Source organism: Phalacrocorax carbo, chromosome 11 (genome assembly GCF_963921805.1).
Source record: "Phalacrocorax carbo chromosome 11, bPhaCar2.1, whole genome shotgun sequence".
Lineage (NCBI taxonomy): Eukaryota > Metazoa > Chordata > Aves > Suliformes > Phalacrocoracidae > Phalacrocorax > Phalacrocorax carbo.
In genome coordinates, this window is record NC_087523.1 from 22,134,098 (window position 1) to 22,148,202 (window position 14,105).

A 14,105-nucleotide genomic window follows, 5' to 3' on the forward strand; every position below is an offset into this window, starting at 1 on the left:
AGTTGAGTGATCTGCCCCAAGGTTACACAGCTGAGCAAGTACTTGAGAGGAACTCAAAAACTGTGTCCTTTGTAATTAATTCCCAGCTCTTTACAACAACTACCAGACCATACCACCTCCCTCAAGGTATGCACAAAGCACAGTGAGTTGTATTACACAAGAATGTAATTAAAAGTTGGGAAAAGTTACTTAAATTACAAGCTATGTTAGGAACTGACCGAGCAAAGTATTACTGTCATGCTGGCACGGTGCACAATTATAGTAATACCAAGATTGGCTTATGAGTGATTGAAGATATTTGTAAATGGTTATTTTCTGCAGTATTTCTGTCAGTTGCATTTCTCACACGTTGGGAGACAGGAAAATCAGGCTCCATTTTTAACTTCTCCTGTGACTTGCTTTATGATCTTCACCAGATCTCTTTACCAAAGTTACTGTGTCCATAAGTAAGCGGAAGGTTATAGGCACATGCTTGCCATGCATTTTAGCATCCACAGGAGAGAATCACCAAAGAGAAATAAAGGAATTGCCTGCATTTGCAGTAGTGGTGCCTTAAATCTTAACATCTGAATTCAGATCTTGATTCTGGATTCCTTAAACTCCAAGTTGTTTGGATCCCACATTTACACTTGAAACATCGGAACAAAAGGAACATCCAGACCTTGGTCTCAAGGAACAGCTCAGGCAGAAATATTTGTATCCAGGGCGCCTGGATACTCACAGGATTTATGTCAGGTGTACATATGAAGAGGAGAGAGTAACTTTCTGAGGCACTCAAAGAAACTTTGTACCAAAACCTAGTTGTTTAATTGTTTTACAGGGCCAACTGGAAGGCTGCTAGCTTATTGTTACTGCTGGATTTCCCACTGCCCCCTGGCAAGCCAGAAGATTTTGGGTCAAAATCACACTGACTCTGCTAGAGCAGCAGCTATGTCTGCAGAGCCAGCGCGTGACCCTGAAAGCAGCAGAACATAATGATATATTTGCTCGAATTTAGTTTTTCATGTATTTCCAGAGTTCTTACAAGCTGTCCCTGTCTCCTTTGGGGCTAGCACAGGAAAGCCATGCAATTAAAAGTTCAAAAAGATCTCTGCTTTCACTCTAAAAACCTCAAAAGCAGGGACAATGGTGCTAGAAAAAGACGATCCAATCTATCACCTCTGGAGACAAAGCAATACTCTTCCTTTGGTAATTTTTCACCCCTGTCACACTGGCTCTGCCCTTCCTTCTCCTCTCCATTCGTGCCTTAGTGCTCGTTTAACTTAGCAAGCAAAAAGTTCTGCAATTGTTCTTCCTTAGGCTAGAAGTATATTTTTTTTCTGTTTAGGTTAAAATTTCTTTCCAAATATTCCAACTCCAAACATAATTTATAGCAAAATAAGAGCATCTACTTGGCCTTTTGACCTTATTTACCTAAAGCATTTTAAAGCACATCTCAGTGAAGTCAGTACAACTCTGTATTTAGTCAAACCTTTGAATTCATGCCATTTCTCCCCAAGTACTCTCACTGGCTTAGCCCAATATTTCCTTCCCTTGTTTTGTGTTTACAGTGTTGAGCTCATTTGAGTTGCATAGTCATTGCTTGCTTAAACCTGTTTAGTTTTTGTAAAGTTTTGCTGCTCTTCTCTGAAATCTCTTTGGTTTAATCAAGCAAGTTCTCTTCTCTAAGCAGCTGTGCAAGCGGTAGCTGAGCTCAGAACAGCTGGTGATTTTCTGCTCTGTCAGATTTTTGCCCATTATTGAAGATTTTGGAATAAACAGGAGCATGGAGAGCGATGCAGCAAACCCAGTTCTAGTCTCCTTTGGTGACAATAATTTTATCCATCACAAAGTGGATGAAGTTTATCCTAAATGATAGTGTTTCAGCACAGGTTCCTACAGATGGAAAAAACACCAAATATGAAGCAGAGAGATGAGCTGATACGCTCTGTAAACCCTAGGATCCAATTCATTCAGGAGCTGTCATACCAATCTTCTTTTCTTTAGAAGATACATTTTTTACATTTTCCTTTTTATCCAAATGGGTTTCAAGACACAGCCTCTGGATCTCGTCACACAGACACTTACTGTCTCCTCTGCAGCAGGTCAACGAGAAGCTGCACATTTTCTAAATAAGATGGGTGAAAGTATGCATGCCTTGTGCTGTTATTATGGATAATTGTGGAGACTGTTCCTAAGGATAATGTTTTTCTTTTTTCTGGGCAATAATGCAGAACACTAGCAATCAGTAACTGGTCATTCTGAAAAGGTATTAGTTTTGCTTGCTGAATCTGGAGACACACCGTACCTTCTCTGTGGGTTAGAAAGCTCACCAGATAAGCAGGGGTTGGGCATTTTCTGATGCAGCCTTTGAACTCTCACCAAGAGAGCTGAATTATGTCACTTTTTGACTGCGATCCAGGTTTCCAGATGCTTGCAGGAGCCACCACTCTTCACAGTGTTCTGCATTGTATTTCACTTCAAAACCCTCAATCTTTTCCTATGCCATGTTGAAAAAGCAAAACAACTTTGGAATATCACACTAAAGTGCAACAGCCTTGCCCCCCTATTTCTGATGAAGATGATGGGTGTCTGAGCTGGTTTTACATCTGTTGGGGACTAGAACTCATACTCATGCTCTATAAGCAAAGGTGTTTATCATTTCAAATGAAAAAGACTCTCCATTATTTCACTGGCAGAACAAGGTACGCTGTCGTACACCTCAGCAGTTCTGTGACTGCCAGTAAAGAGCAGTGGGATGGGGGAATGAAAGAGAGGTGTAAAATCTTTAAATTATGCTTCTCTTCACATTTGACTTTCAGTAAGAGATTCTGACTCTCCCTCAAGCACTGGGAGTGGTAATAGGCTGGTGGCCGCGCTGAATAGAGAGGAAGCTGTGACGGCAATTCTGGCTCAATGGTCTGTGCTCCAATCCCTCCATTTGGGGACGGTGCGGGAAGTCAGCATTTGTGAGAAGAACCACCCAACTGCACAAAAAGGGGTCACTGGGAAACCGTGGGTTCTCTGAGGCAGAAGCAAAATGACGTTTCTGTGAACTACACATCTGGAGGTGGTCTGCTGAAATGGAAAACCAGAATCCAGGCCTTGGAGATCCATTAGCATTTCCCATCTCCATCCTTTCAGAGCAGTGGTGAAAACCCCACGTCTTTATCACATTGCAGCCCACGTGGTTACGTTATGCCTATGCCAGGGTCACCACTTCTCCTAAAGGACTACAGTAGTATTGCTGGTCTCAGTGTAGATACTGGTACAGCTCCAGCAATGAACGGAGGGGTTGGGTTGCCATTCTTATCCACCCTTTTAACTGCCAAGACCACCTATGAAGTCCAGAGTCCAAATACCTAATACATCTGACTAGTGTTCACCAGTCTGTGCTGGAGAGCAGTAACTGGCTCTCAGGAGAGCCATAATCTGCCAAAAGAGCAGTTTTTAAAACCCAGAATACATATTTGTGTCAGGACTGTGAAATGATACATTTTATATGTAAGTGCTATTCTGCTAGCATTATTTATTAGGCAGCTTTAAAGAAAGCAAGAAGTTTTGTTTCTAAATCCTGAGTGCTAATCATTGAGATTCCTCATTTTACCTATTTTTGTCTTTTTAATTTTAGGCATTTGCATTTATGAACCTTGCATTGGGGAATGAAGCAAAATAAATGGAGCCAAAGGCTCATCTCTTTATAAATTTGGCAATGCACATTTCCCCCACACTGCAAATGTCTCAACACTGGAAGAACCAAGAATTATGAATAGGGCTGAGAGAATACATTCAGTCTGTAAAGCCCAGATACCCCTCAGTCCATGGGCTGTGGCTACTGGTAAGAGCCACTGGTAAGACAAGAACATACATCTAAAAAGCACCAGTGCTCACCACCTATTTACACATGGTTTGCAAGGAGCTTTAAAACCAAGGCTTCACAGGATGAGGGGAGAAAGCTGTCAAAGGGTTAAACGTTTCCTGCCTTTAATCTAGAATCACGTAATGTGGAATGAATGTTTCAGCTCAAAACGTTTCCTCGCTCTGACAGTTTCATGGTGTGAGGTCAAACTGTGGGAGAGATGGGGAGAAAAGAGGGGGAGCATGGAGTGGTGAGCTAGGAAACCCAGAGAAACACACAGACACCCAGAGAAAGAAAAAGGATGGTTTCTCAAGCAGCTTCAACCCAGCTGGAAGGGGCTGTGGTGGAGCCATAGGCAAAGTGTGTATAACTTTAAGGACTTCCTGCTCTGGGCTGCCTCTGCTTCTCCCATGTGTGCGTGCTTCTGCTCTGGGCACAGTTCCCACGCTACATTGCAAAATGCGCCTTGAGTTTCTCACAGTATCTCTGCCCAGACACAAACTGCAGCTTCAGTCCTTCCTGCACCCTGCAAATTCAGGAGGTGGGACGCCGTTGGGGGTACTGCTTGCTATATTTATTTTTCCTGCCTGTGTGGATCTTTCCCTGTGCTACCAGATCTGTTTCGTACGCCAAAGAGCTCTACCCGATGCAGCAAACTTCAATTTAAAAACTTATCAGATTTCAAATGAATTTGGTTTGTTGGACCAACCTGATCTCAGATCACTTCTTACACGAAGAGAGGCTGGCCTAGTTTGATTTCATTTGCAGGCCTTCCTACCTGGTCAAAGTAAGCACTCACTCATGACTATCATGATGTCAAAATATATTTCTACAGATCAGTGCATCACAAGTTTTTCTGTTTCCCTTGTAGTTTCCACCTCCTCTGCTGCGGGCAAAAGTTTCTGTTTGGGAATTTTTACTTATTTAATTCCTTGCCAGTTAACATAAATTTCTAATCACTGATACAGGGATTGAGAAAAAAAAGAAAACTTAAACAATTACACAAACACTTAAGTAAACACATCTTGTTACCCTTCTGCCTTAAGCCAAACACAACAGTCTGAGCCTCCCTGTTTTCACCCTGGGTTACACTCAGTGCACCCCAATTCCTTGCTTTTCTTTCTTACATACATCTGAGCGAGGGCATCATGTGCTCCTTTGGTGAGGTGATGTTTTGGCATGCAGTGGGGTGTTGCATGAGGTGTCAGAGCTGCTAGTGACAGGCACATGGCACTTCATGGTCATCTCCTCCATGGGTCACCTCTGCTGCCCCTGGTGCTTATGCATCAATGCAGTAAACCCTGCAGTTTGTGCCCAATACACTCCTCCCAAGTAGCAAAGATAAGGACACCTCCCTCCCCAAATGATGGCAGTAACACAAAGAGATTTGGTAGACTGGCCAACTGCTGAGAATAGTAAATTCTGCATCTTCCCACCAAATGATAACAAATGTCTGAAGGGAATCAGCTGACAAATCCTCTTGCTCAACACCACTCACCCCTAAGCTGCACGAAGAAAACAAACTCCTTTCATGGCAGGAAATCCTCAGGCCAGTTTGTCACCAGGATTCAGAAAGATTTAAATAACAGAGCTACTAACAGTAGATTTTGACTGGTCAGCAAGCATTCCTGGGGGCTCATAGGTATAAATCCTGTTTTAAGGCTATTGGGCAAATGTGGGTTCTAATGCTTTCAGGATAGAGATGCAGGCTCTTCCAAGGAGGAGGACTTTAGAACTCTCCTTAGGAGTTCTACATGAAAACAATTTCTTATGATTTAGGAAAAGGTCAGACTCCTGCCCACAGCTCTAAACGTTTATTTCTAAAACAGGCCACATGAAAATTCCCTGGGTCAGATCTAGCAGTTTTCAGCGTGCGGTTTCAGCCTTCAAACTGAACGGAAAGATCCTAATTTAAGTCTCTTCCTTAATGCTACTATGTGTATTTTTGAACGTCCTTTGTGGGACACTACCAGTTCTTCTGGTCCCATATCTTCACACTCCCTGTCTCTCAGGCATGTTTTCCCTCTAGTGCGAGACGTAATGTAACCTAAGGGACCGAGACCCCTGCAGGGTGTTGCTCTGATTGTCCCACCCCTATGCTTTGGTTCCTGTAAAATTAAAATGGTACTTCCTTCCTTTGTAAAGAATTTTGAGATCTATTGATTAAAACTCCTGTGTGTAAGCCAGGTGTCGTACTGGTTTCAATATTCTATTGCTGCACCCTTGTGTGGAGAAGAGATGATGGTTTGTTATTAATAGAGCAGGAAGTGGGGATTAAACTTTGCTCTCTAATCACAAACAAAAGCTACAAGAGCTCTGTAGCTTCTGGGTAAACCCAGGAATGAACAACTGTTTCTAAGGAAAGTGAATCCCAGAAGTAGAAACCCAGATTGATGTCTCACAGGGAGCTGAATTAAAACAAGGTCAGGCTTGGCAGCCTGCCTCCTCTTCACCTTGTGAATATTCTCCAAGGGATGGATCTGGAACATAACTGTTTTGACACAGGGTTTCCTGTTGCAAAGGCTCTGTGAAGGCTCCACATCGAGCAGCTGGGATTTTTTTTTTTAATATGTGCCTAAGCCACATTTTCAAGTGGTGTAAATTGTCATAGCACCATGAGAGTCTTGCGGATCAAAAGAGACCCAGCTGTCAGTTTTTATTAGCTGAGGATTCAACCCAGCCTAAAAATCACCCACAGCAAAAACCATTTCTGAGGCTGGGAAGGTGGTTTCATATATGCAGACAAAGTAGGACAGCCATCTTTTCAAAGCCCAGGTTACCTCTGCAGTTGCAGAGAAAGCTTTGCAGAGGTAGCCTCTGTGTCTAGTGGTTGTCTCCATTAAGTCACACGGAAAAAGTTTTGAGACTTGTGTAAACAAAACCTCTGCATGTTTAGTGGCCTCTGAATTACTTTAAACTCCTCATGCATATTTTGCATTCACTTTCCAGGAATAGCTCAGTGAGATTCATCCCAGCACAAGAGTTCCTAGCGACTACTATGATGCACGTGGGAGTCCTGATCCACCTGTGGGCTACCAGACTATCATCAAACAAATATGATATTACAGCAATAACCAAACAGATTATTTATAGATGTACCGGTGCCTTCTAGCACGGTACAGAAGGTCATGAGCTACCACCGGCTGTGCCGGTACATCCAGATAGCACAGCAATTGCCTCTGCAGCCATACCAGACCCAGACCTAAAAGCAGTGTAGCTCTGTTAGCACAAAGCTGTATTCTAGCTAATAATCCCTGCTTAACTGCAAAAATGTAGCACTATGCTAACACAGCCCTGCTGCTTCCAGTTTTGGATCTGGTTTGGTCGGCATTAACTGAGGACTCGCTGCCCCACACTCTATTGTGTGATACAGACATGCCCTTAGAGTTATACAGCTGGGTATTTGTTCTGGAAATGCTCGTACGCTCACCCACTCGGCACAGAAACAATGCAATGTGATTTTTTTCTAAGTGGTCATAATTAACAAAGCACAACGCGTATAATCACACAGCACTGCTCAACATCACTGGAGAAATACACAGAAAAAGAATTACCTCCCCACTGCTTTTGAATAGCACAAAAAAGTAAATAATCTTACCACAAGAATTCAGTGAGCAAACAAAGCTTAAATTCATCAGCAGTGTCATCTCCCTGCCTTTAAAGTTCAAGCAGTGTCTAAAAAATGCTGTATGGCATGAGCGGCCTTTACAATTGCTGCACGCTTACTGTGCTGTGAATTGGAGATGGGACAGACACAGTGTTCTGTAAACATCTAAGCTCACCAAAGCACGTTCATTTATTATAACATCGGGGTGGCAGTAGCTATGCCACTGCGGTGCGTGCCCGGAAATCCAGGTCTAAAAAAGAGCTATCACATAAAAATAAACAGGACTCCCTGGTCCAGTTATTTAGCAGGGCATAAAAGCAATTGAAGAGATACTGAGGAAAGCAGTCATGGAAAATTTAGGTCATATTATTTAAATTCAGTTTTATGGTTATGTTCCTTCTTTAGCATTTTTCTTTCCCTATGCTTTACTGTTGTTTCTAATGATGATGGCAGCTGCATAAACATCAAGATCTTTGAGTGCTCTTCTGACTATCAATGCCCAATTTACCTTTCAATGTTCTAGTAAGTCCAGATGGCCCAATAAAGATATCCTCACTACCTGTAAAGTAAGGAGAAGGAAATAAAATGAACTATAAGGAGCCACTCAGCCTAGGTCCATTAGTGAGCTTTATGAAGTCCAAACATTTTAAAAACAAAACATAAATTTAGTACCAGCATATTTCAAGCAAATGTAGAGCTAAAAAAAGAGCCTTGCCACTGTAAACCTGTTTTGCCAATACCAGTACTTCTGTATGCATGAGATTTTCCATTTGATTTCAGTGGATCAGCCTGTTGAATAACTTTTTTGCCTTGAAATTCTAGCCTCTGTTAAGGAAAAGGCTTTAACCTAAATTCTAAGAAGCAGGGAAAAGGAGCTTGAACATTGTCTAGGACTATAGCTGTGGTTCGCAGATTGCTGGTGGTTTACAAGTTCATGATAAAAAGACCTGCAGAACCACTCTGTCTTTTCCATAAGTTCAACTGAAAATGCCAGGCGGGCGTATGGCAATCTGCAGTCATTTCTTTGTGGCTAACAGCAGCCTATAGCCCCACAAGTCTGGGAGTTGGTAGTCTAAGCTAGATTAGGTTTTAAAGGAAGGATAACAGCAAGCTATATTTGCATTCTACTAAGCCAGGTAATACATAATATAATAAATGGTTATTCTCAGTTCTTCATTTGCACCTCATTTCTTTAACATCCTCCCTACATACTCTATGTGCCATTGATAACTCAGTTTTATATTGTACCACTTTTGAGTGGCAGAAGGGCTGTGTGGAGGGGTGTGCTTTATACCAGACTTTAGGGCCAACATTTTCCACTACCGAAGTCCCAAACTATGTCCTTTAGCTGCCCCCACTCAGGCATCCAAATAAGCATTTGGGGATTTAATGGAAGAGGATGGCTGTTCACCAGATGTCCATGGACATATAATTGATCTAGGCTATACGGACATCAGTGTAGAATTTGGCAAGATATCAGCCAGGACGTTAGTAGTTAAACCACAGAAAACAAGGCTTCATATAAGGATTTCACTCTGGATGGAAAAGTATTTAAAAGAGAAATGGTAACAGAAAGGACTGAAAAGGACTGGACTAGTATGGGCCAATTACTAGAATTTCTGAAGAATCAGACTTGGAACCGATCTGCCCAAATATTTTTATGAAAGACCCTGGCACAAACCATCAGAAAATGTGAGTAAGACTTGCCAATGATGTAAAGCTGGGAGGATCAATATGCAGGAGGATCAGAGTGCCCTACAGGAAGAAAGGCATTCCTCTGGGGAATTGAATCATAGTAATAGGATGCAAGAGCAAACGCCTAGGGACCGAGAACAAGAATTTCTCCTCTAATCAGTCAGAAGCAACACAGGAAGAGAAAGGCCAAAGTATATTACAGTAGCATGTATAGATATCAGTGTGTTGCAGCTGTGAAACAGGAAATGTGATCTGAGGATGTGTCGGGCAAAATAATTACAGCAAAGGCCGGGCGTATGAGTGGCACTGTACACGGGCTGCCTGAGACCTTCCCCTGAGCACAGCATGCAGCCTGGTCACTCATATTCATTATAGGACAGGTGCACGCAGAGGAATTACTGAGGGTAGGAAACCTGTCATATCAGAGGAGGCTAAAGCTGTGATTATATTTTTATATCTCTGACCTCCAAAGATCCCCAAGCTACAAATGTGTTTTTATGTCCACATGGCATAGCACATTACACACGGAAATATTAGCTCAGATATGACTGGATGTTTGGTGGTAGGGCTACATACACAGTCCCTGTGCCTCCGCTGGAGCCTCCATCTTCTTGTTCTTGCCCCCAGGCTGCTTCTCTTCATCGCACTGACACAAACATTTCTGCAGTCACCTGGGAACCTGGGAATGGAGTCAGAAAATTGATCCACCCAAAGAACAATGTGGCAGCAATAAAAAGGTCATTTTTCAAGATCAAGTCTCAAGACAGTCAAATACGTCTGGACTTCTTTGAAATCTGAGATTTGCTCAGCCGATGGCAACTGGGGATCTCGGGGAAAATGCATTTTCACTGAAAAGGCAGGCCTTCACAAAGGTCCCCTATCTGGGCTTGTGGAAGGTATACTGGGAAGAGACAAAGTTAGTCGGTACACACCTATTGGAGTGGTGAAGAAAAATTTGTCAGCTAAGGAACAACACTGAGCAGGAATTACTGAAGAAAGTGGCTGTGAAATCCCAGTAGTCTGGGAATTAGAAGCTGGTTTTTATCCATGGGAGCATGTCAAGTTCTGGAAGAGCCTTCCAGTGGGAAACAAGCGCTTTAACTGGTTTTAACAGGAGGTTTGTCCCTTAGGGACTGTACAAGACAGCTTTAAAAATAGTTGGACATGTCCTCTGTGTCCAAGGAAGTCCCTTCCAGTGACCTGGCACGTGTGGAGCCAAAAGTTAAGTACCTGCCTCCGGCAATTTCTCTCACAGATCAACCACACAATGCGCAGGATAGGAGAACAGCGCTTCTTGGAAGGAACAAGTCCTAAAGTAAGTGGGAGAAGGGCATATCCTAATCTCTTTTGCTGATCTGATGCACAGCATTCATCCCCATACCATTCTTCACTTTTCATATTAAGTTTTCTATCCTGGGCAGATTGACTCCAAAGGTTTTAAATACACGAAGAAGAGGAGCTAGCCACTGAAAAGAAATGGTTGCAATAAGGATGGCTGGTCCTAACAGAGAAAAATTCAACTCAAAATGCTAGATGAGGAATAAAACAGGATTTTCTTCTGCACTACCCTAAAGCTGCAGCATAAAGCTGGGATGTTGCAGAGGTTTCCTTTAGTGCAGGCCTGTCCAAGAAGCATGGCCATGGCCTGGGTGACTGTCACAAGTGCTGGGGTCCCAATGAATTCCCACTGTCTGCAAACCTGCAATGACACCTACTGGTAACCAATCAAAGATGTTCCTGCTTACGAACAATGTGAGCCTGCTTGTTTCCAAACGTAAGAGATTTTTTTTTCCTATCCCGGCTTCCCATCACCAAGGTCCTCCACAGTGGTTTTGTATATTCTAGTGCAAGAAGCTGGGCTCGGTTTAGCCTGGCTTATTTGCAAACCACTCATTTACCGTTTCTACCTTCTGTTCTGAGCTGAATAACCTATGCTGGAATACATCAGTGTGTGTGCCTAATGTGAGTGGGCATTGGGACATCATGAGTCCTCCCGCCTGGGGCCAGGTGTGTACGGCATGGTCTTTTCATGGAGCACTCCTATACTTCCACACTAACAGTTCTGTTACCCTACAGGGCAGGAGTTGCCCTTAAACTGCAGTCCTTGGCACCCAGCATCTGATTAACCGCTCTCTGTAGGCCTTGGAAGGTGACCCTCTTTATCTGTGGTTGTCAGCGATAACACCTAGAAAATCACCCATTAACTGGTGAAATGAAGCAGGCGTCACTTCAAATAAAATAGTCCCACTGCAGACAGCAAGGGAAGCCAACAGTATTTGATAAAAGTCTTGTTTTAGAACCTAACACTGGAAAGTTTCAGAGCTAATGATAGTACATTTCCTTCAAAAATCCTTTTTTCCTCACCTTAAAATGGAGGACTGATGGAGCGCTAAGCACTTCATAAACCAAAGGAAGGCAGCAGACATGACCAAACTGAAAAGCCTCAATCCTCAGCTCAGAGTTTGCATTAGGCTTTCTAATTTTGAAGAAATAACATGGAAAGAAAGGGAGGAGTGTGGACGGAAAAAGTGAATATATTCTGAAAGCTGGATGGGTTTTAATATGTATTCTGTCAGTCCACAGAACACCACAGAATGATTAACACTCATACAGGGTGCCATAAATTACAGGAAAAATACAAGCAAAGTAATTACCCTCAGGAATCCCACATGAGACTTTCTTACTGAATTCCTCGGATTTGTCCCAAACTTTAAATTGTCTCCTTTGTCTTTTTCTAACAGATTTCTGGGTAGCACTATAGCCATGCATAAATCATGAAAGTTCCCTAAATTGTTTCTGAGGCTGTAACAGTTATTAATTTGCATTAAAGAAAATCCACAGCGAGAATGTTCCGTATTTGTAAATAGGTAGAGAGTTGGACAGACGGATTATCTGTTGGCATCCCCGAAGAGTACACAGCCTAGATTAATCTCATTAACTTTGGATATCTACACAGTAGACATAAATACCTGAGGGCTAGTTTTCCAACTTCTCTTTACAACTAGGAGAAACAAGTACTTGAAGGGCACACTTTGTCTCATCCTAGACATCTGGAAATACCTCTGCCAGGGTGAGATGAATTGTGCCTCAGAGAAGAACCTATTTTTCCCTTATATGGAGACATTATATATATCAACCTTATACAATACATATAAAAACCTTGTATAAAAGACCCTATAAGGAGAGTCTGGACAACTATCTGGTGTGGCAAATACCTGACAAATATCTGGTGTGAAGCGATGAACTCTCTCCCCTCGTATTAAGAGAGACACCTTCTTGCAACAGCCTTTGCTGTGCATAGGATGAACTTCTACTGCAAAGGCATTATGAGCTCTGCCCTGTTAATTCCTTTCATGAAGGATTTACAATTTTGAAATTAAATTTTCATCTGAAGGAGGTATTGCATTGTGATATGATCACATTACTCCACATATTTTAGGGCTTACCTTTATCTCTTCGATTAACACAAATGAGATGTAACACCCATAACAACAGGTGGTCCAAGGCTGGGTGCCCAAAGCCTCTTACAGCGGCACAAAAGCGCCCAGCCAGGGGCGTACCAATGAGTGTGGCAGCGCCCACACCCAATGAGGAGGACAACTACTGGAGCCCATTCTGTTTACATCATATTTGTTTTGGGTTTTTTTCTATCAAATCACCCCATGGTTAAGGGTCTCTCCTGTTTGAGACATCAGCAGCAAAGTCAGCTGCAGGTGTAACTTCCTACAGCAGTTCCTACAAGTTTTCCCTTCCATCAAGCATAGCGCTTCTGGGCACTATATAACTACAGTCACTGAGGGGCAATTCCCACCCAGGGTAGAAAGCCATCACAGACTGCAGAGCATTATTTCAGCCCTTAATTTGGGCATAAGTGGCATTTTGCATATCCAAAACTTTCTACGGTAAAATAACATGTAGAACACACTATCTTTTTATGTGTCTCCAGAAAACAATTTAGCTTCCAAATGGACTAGTTTGTCCGTGGTTATAACAAACAGAGAGCTAATATCGTATTTACTAAATTTGGCAAATTTTGAAATCTTCCTTTAATTAGAACTAAATACAGTCTGTTCTTGAAATTCATTTATTTATACTTGTCAGCATCCCCACTGATATAATCAAATGAGAACTCTGTCTGCAAATATGTTTTTCCTCCTGCATTTAGAGCTCATGGCATTCCACAACACTTTGAGGCCAAAGTCTGCGACTTAAGAGAACCAATTCTTTGGCAAGAGTCACTTCTTGTGAAAATATTTTTGGCCCAGAATGACAAGGCTTATGTAGCTCCCCACAGTTGCCTATCACTAAAATACCACAAGCTATTATGGAATGAACAGGAGTCACGAGGCTAAGCCAATGTCCTCTGGATCACTGAAAATCCGAGGAGCTGATCCAATTTAAGAGTCTGTCCTCAGAAAAGGTGGATTTTTTTCCCCCCAAAATCACATTATCATTAAAACTTGTCTAGCCACCTAAGACGATAGCATCTTAAAGGTGAAAGAATGATGCTACCTGTTACCTCGCCTGCATGAATTGCCAGAATTCAAATGCTTGTTTTCACAGCAACAGCTAGCTTGAAAACGAGCAGTCACCATCAAAAACCACTCAAGATACTCAGCGTGATTTGATCAGCTGTACAGAAAGGCTGGGTTAGCAGCCCTTCTGAATTAGCAGCTGATGAGCTGTTACAACTTGAGCTTCTGCATCCCCACTGTGTGTAGCACTTAAGCTTGACTTCCCCTCTCCAGCAGCCTAGCTAGCACAAGCTTAAAGGGCCAACTAATTTGGACTACAGCTTAATGTGGGGACAGGGCATGGGTTAGTATTACAGCCAGCTCAGGTACCTGCACAAGCCATGACTGTCACTTCAGGGATTGCTGGATAAGCATGAGTGAAAACAAGAGTACTACAGGGAGCTAGGTGTGTCAGGGGGCTGGAAAGATAGTGGGTTTAGTCCTTATGTCA

The 14,105-nt window shown here is 42.6% G+C and overlaps 1 long non-coding RNA gene across 2 annotated transcripts in view; it reads right to left on the bottom strand.

Annotated features, from left to right (window-relative positions):
• LOC135315388 (uncharacterized) overlaps nt 1–14,105 on the bottom strand; it is a 32,712-nt gene that overhangs the window by 2,534 nt on the left and 16,073 nt on the right. Inside the window, exon 3 of one of the 2 annotated variants that reach the window (XR_010374851.1) lies at nt 7,954–8,004. The exons of the other annotated variant lie outside the window; for it this stretch is intronic. This is a non-coding gene — a long non-coding RNA (uncharacterized LOC135315388). The remainder of the gene's footprint in view (nt 1–7,953; nt 8,005–14,105) is intronic. 2 annotated transcript variants of the gene reach the window in all.